This window comes from Alligator sinensis, unplaced genomic scaffold (genome assembly GCF_000455745.1).
Source record: "Alligator sinensis unplaced genomic scaffold, ASM45574v1 scaffold758_1, whole genome shotgun sequence".
Classification (NCBI taxonomy): Eukaryota; Metazoa; Chordata; order Crocodylia; family Alligatoridae; genus Alligator; species Alligator sinensis.
Window position 1 is genome coordinate 1,090,320 of NW_005842457.1, and position 5,727 is coordinate 1,096,046.

At 40.3% G+C, this 5,727-nt stretch overlaps 1 protein-coding gene across 2 annotated transcripts in view; it reads left to right on the forward strand.

Annotated features, from left to right (window-relative positions):
• Positions 1–5,727, forward strand: part of LOC102371325 (BRISC and BRCA1-A complex member 2) — a 217,112-nt gene that overhangs the window by 33,919 nt on the left and 177,466 nt on the right. The gene's annotated exons all lie outside the window — the stretch shown is intronic.

Genomic DNA, 5,727 nt, shown 5'->3' on the forward strand with positions numbered 1-5,727 from the left:
TTTCATTGTTTTTGGTTCTGCAAAACTGAACCTATTTAGATTGTATAGTCTATACCTGTGCCTGTGCCTATCCCTGCAAGATATTTTCTAGGGCTTTGCTTAGTCCAATTTCAAGTGATGGAATGGTGAGGTTTCTTCTTCCCTTGGGAAAACTTTTCCACTCTCTAATGGATCACACAATCGGGAACCATCTATTAATAATCAACCTAAGGTTTTCTTTAATTTTATTCCTTCATGTTACTCTTAATTCATTATGCCCGTTCCATTCTAAATCATCCATTTTCTTTATTTCTATTTATTTTACCCTCTTGACACTTCATAAAAAATTTCTCAAACCACCTTCTGTGCCTGCCTTGAGCAGATAAATTTAGTGTCATTTTACCACCTTGTAGCCAAAGGTGTTAGACAACATATTACTTCCAGAGCAAGAGGAACATCCTTAGTATAAGTTGATCTTTTTTTTCTATTTGCTTCTACTGTATGTATCCTCAGTGTTCAGCTTCTCTTCTTTTTCATGCCTAGTATCTGTGTCTGTTTTTCTTCAGTGTTGTCTTTTTTCCATCTTTGCAATAATCATTATCTCTCTCTCCATCTCCTTTTTCTTTGACTATTACGTCTCCATTCTTTATGTTGACCCCCTAGGCCAATGTCTTCAGAAAGCTACTGCCTACTTCCTGCATATCCAAATAAATACTGTGCCTCACTTCTTCCTCATTCAGTTTAGGATCCAGCTTGAAAGTCTTCTCACAGGTGGGATTGGGATCATGGGGCAGTGACAGCATGGGGCTAGGTCCTGGGGCAGAGCTGTAATCTGCTCCTTGCACATCCCTGTGACAGATGCCAATTCTGCAGGCAGGGGTGTGTGAGAAGCAGATCGTGGCTCTGCCCCAGGCTCTGGCCCCACACTGCCAGCGCCCCATGATCCCCCTGCCTACCCATGGCTCCATCCCATCCACCAGGCCGAATGCAGGGCAGAGCCACTTGGGGAGTTTTGGTGAGCCGGGGGGGGGGGGGGGGGGGGGGCGGGGGGGGGCTGATCTGGCCCGTGACAGCTCTCCAAAACTCCCTAAGTGGCCCTCTGGCCCAAATAATTGCCCACCCCTCCTCTAGAGTGTCTCACTGCAAGCTATTTTCTCCAGTGCTTGAATCATTTTTTATGGCTCTTTTCTGTATGATCTCTAAATTTCTCAATATAATTTTTAAAACATGGATGGAAGAACTAAATTGAGTATTTCAGCATTGGCTTTACTAATGGTACACACAGAAGTGGCATGATTACTCTGCTCCTACTTGTAGGTTCCTTGCTTGTACATCCAAAAGATCATTAGCCCTTGTTGAGAGCTCGCGTTGAGTCCATTTTGATCCTTAGATCTTTCTCAGAGTCCCTCTTTCCATGATATAGCTCCCCATTCTGCATTCCATGTTCCTCGCTGTATAATTTTAAATTTAGCTTCATTTAAGATGAATTTTTGGCTGAACAGGCCCAAGTTTTATTAAGTGTTTCATATCTTTCTGTGTGACTGCCCCATCATCATGGTTTGTTTTTGGTTTTTTTTAACCATTCCGTTAATCTTTGTTTCTGCAAATGTGATCATTGGTGGATTTGTTCTTCTAACCATTGACAAAAATATGCCATCATCTTTGAAACACCCCCCTGTTTGGTGATCATGCTGTGCTGACAACCAATATTTGAGATGTGCCAGTTTACTAACTCCTGATTTATTTAACATCTGATTGATTTGATATTATGTAGTGTTTGCTTTTTTGTTTAACTGAAATGACATGCGGTACTAAGTTGAAGTATGTCATCTCTATAAAAACTACCTCAACCAAACTTGTAATCTCATGAAAAAATAAACTTATTTACTGTAGCATGAATTATATTATTTTACGTTTACTGTATTCCTTTAATTGAATATTTTATATTAGTGTTTTCATTATTTTGCCTGTAATTTTGTACTGGTCTAACCAACCAGCAGTTATCCAGGTCATCCGATTTCCTTTTTATGAATACCATATTTGCTCATATATAACCTGCACCTTTTCTCCCCAGACTAGCTGGGGAAAATTGGGGTGCACATCGTATGCAAGAAAAGGGCTCCCCACGGGTATGGGCATTTGGCAGTACGTGGTGTGGGGGTAGGAGTGGTGACAACTTAACACTGCCATTGCTTGTTCCCTCCAATCCCTGCTGCCAAATGTCTGTACCCATGAGGAGCCCCCTCCCCAACAGTATGCTGGATCAGGCTGGTTTGTAGAGTTGACCTGCAGCCACACCCCACAAACTACCTCTGAAGCTACATGCTGGGCAGGACTCTGCGTGCTGAGTCCAGGACCAAGTCCTGGCTCTGGGGCTTTATGCTGTGTCAGACATGGTACATGGCTGTGGAGCCAGCATTCAGGAGTGGCCCTTCTGCATGGTCCCAGCACCGTTGAAACTGAATCGGGCCAGGACTGGCACATGGCTCCTGGGATATAGTGCACGCGTTTCCTGGCACTATATATATAGTGGTGTTTCATTTTAATTGTGAAAAACACAGATTTTAGGGTTTTTTAATTAGAATTTTGTGTGTGTGGTTTTTAAATCAAGAAAATTTTGGATCTTTTAACAGAGACAACCAGGATCCCTGTCAGTGAGGACCTCTTCAGCTGTTTTGGGGTTTTGGGTGCACTTAGATGTACTGACATAAAGATTTTAAAATCTTGTACATGTTAACTATGCATTGCAATTGCTAATGGGCTGGAAAATACCTTATCATCCTCTTAAATATTTCATCCTGCTTTTTCCCATTGTTTCCCCCAATTTTTACTGAGCACTTCTTTATTTTCTGCATAGTTTTTAAGAATTTTACCACAATTCTCTAGTAGTAGGTTTGTACCACTGCTAAAATATTAATTTTCTTAATAGACTTAAAACCTCCCTGTTTTCCTTTATTGGCATGTTTTTACCTTTAGATTCCCATATCAGTTTTCTATACTATACAACTTCTAATTTACACTGATAGCAATTTGTTTTCTCTTTTCTGTCTAGTCTGGCAGTTATGTTCCTTATGTTTGGTTCAGAGATAGAGTACAACATCCTTGTGTCCATTGCCAAGTTCTATGCCAACTTTTCTTCTTATTGAGTTGCTGATGATGGATACACCACCTTAGGATAGTTGTAAAATGTAGATGCCCATAAAATATCTTCTGTTTTTTTTCCGTCGGAGAGAGAAACTTCTTTCCTTCCTCAGGAGTTGCCTCATAGTTTGTCTGATAACTTCAAGCCTGGTTGAATGTTTCTTGGCTGTTTTTTATTTCCTCTTTTGGTCAAAAATTGCTGTCCATTTATTTTGTTTCTATTTTCTGTGTTTTCCTTATCACCAGAGCTTTCCTTTGCACATTGTTGCTCTGGCTTTGATTTCTGACCCTGGCAGTTCAAGAAATTTTCATTTTCTTGGATGCTGTACAGGATTTGAAGCTTTCACTTCTGTATTCCTGAATGCACTGAAACTTTCTTCTGACTTCTAGCGGAAAGGGAAACACAGCTTACCCAAAGTAGATTACAGCAGGTGCTCCATCGTTCTCTGTATCTGCTCCTTGGTGTATAGCCATTCCTAAAATGTAAGAAATCTATTATTCCCTCCCATAAACTCACTCCAGAACTTCTGCTTGGCATTCCTGTTAATCTACTCAGGAGTTTACCAGCCAGCTGACTTTTATGGTCTTAGCCACACAGCTCAACTCTACCGTCTCACTAACAAGACAAATTAACCACTACAGTACTCACATTTATCATAGTTCCAAATGTCTTGACTACGCAGCCTTCACGAAGACACAAAGGCTAGGTATAGACATTCAAAAAGCCCATGCCAGAATTGATCTTAGTTGCGCGGTTTTCTGTTAGCAGCATAGTTTAGCTTGGTAGCGAACAGAACACACATTTGCCCTTTGGGAAGTGTGGGGGGGGGAAATATTAGACCAGGTTCTGCCATTTCTAAACCAGTCTGTATATGCCAAACTTCTGTTCTGTTACAGGTGTAGACCAGTATCTGGTCACTTATATTGGTAAAAGTTTAATGCCTATATCTGGCCAAATGGACCTGTATCACTTGGCTTATTCAGGGGATCCTCACAGTATACTAACAAACAAATGAAATGCACTATTTATAACTCCCCCTTTCTCCAAACATAGGATCTCTTGCTGCATCCACCAGGGCTTTAATTGAGAAGTATTTTTGTTGTACAGTAGTAGTGTTAATTGGTTCTTAGAATACTCAAATTTGTAAGTGGTTCTTAAACTCGCAGTTGATTTTAAGAGCGTCTCATATTTGAAACCATGTCTTTTTTTCCCCCTCTCTTGTAAACATTATAAAATATATCCTGTTAGGACACACGAGCATGTCATTAATAGGTAATGCAGAAATCACTGGGCACTAATGAGGTGCTGAGGATACCCTTGGATTCTAAGGACAGAGCAGTGTTCTGTCATGTAAAGGTCTTGGATTCCGTTTTTTGGAACATGAACTAGGCAGAGCTAGGAGGAACTAGAAGCCCCTGTAGAGGAGGTGTCTTGCACTGCTGCTTTTTCATGCCCCTTCATGATTCTGTGGACAGTTTTCATAGGGGAAACCTTCAAATATGTAATTTTTGAAACTAGGAAGCTGGGGTCCCAGTAAAATATTACTGGGAATATTTGTAGGGAGAGCTGAATAGCAGAAAGTACTCCTGTGCAGAGTAGAGAACAAAATTTAGCTCTTTGTGTTGCAGTACAGAATAAGATAGTATTAAATCTAATATTCACCTTTTAACATTTCCTTTTTTGGGTTGGTTTTCCCCACTCCAGCGGCAGATGGGGGTTAAGTGAGGCTTCTGCTATTTCTAGGCTGTAACTTGTCATGGATTGTTTAGAATCAATGATGTCCTACTGATGTTGCACTTTTGATTTCATGTAGATATATCAAGTAAGCATGTCTGTGTTTCCTCTTGTAAAAATGTGTAAAATTGTTTCATTCCTCCACCACAACACTTTGTCTGTGGTCTGCTTGAATGTTTTCTCATCATTCACAGAAATGGCTCAGCTCCTTTTTAAAGCTGCTAAATTACTCTAAAAGACTCCAAATGTGCATTCCCAATATTTCCCATATAAGCAATTTCCTTAATTGCAACAGGGATGATATGTGATTGCAAACAAGAGTAGTGATTGAGTCATAACTGAGAAGGATGACCATGCCAATACAGGACTGACTTTGTATTAAGATGTGATCTACACTATTCAGAAATTCAGAGAATGCCTATTTTACCTAATGCTTGCGCTGTTCTTGTACTTTGAGTCACATACCTTCTGAGAATAGGTGAAGTCAGGTGAGAATTAAAATCATCATAGTCTTTCTACATACTGGATTGTCTCTGTGTAAGTTTTTCAGTTCTTCCTGATTTCTGCTTGACAAACTCTAATTAATAGGTGTGTCTGTGTCTAATTTGCTTACTAAATAGAATTACTGATTGTGCCTGGGTAAGTGGATGTCCTATAGCAACCCTACAGACAGCCTCTTAGATGGGACAGACCCCAGCCTCAAGAAATTAGTGTGAGACTCCACCCAGAGTTTCCTATTTTCTTGCCTTGGGTGGGGAGGGAAACTGTCTAGTAGCAGCAACACCAGTAGCAGAAAAGGAGCTACATCTGTAGCCTTTTCCAGTAATAAATACATATAATCTCATTCTTATTCATTTTGTGCCTTGGGCATT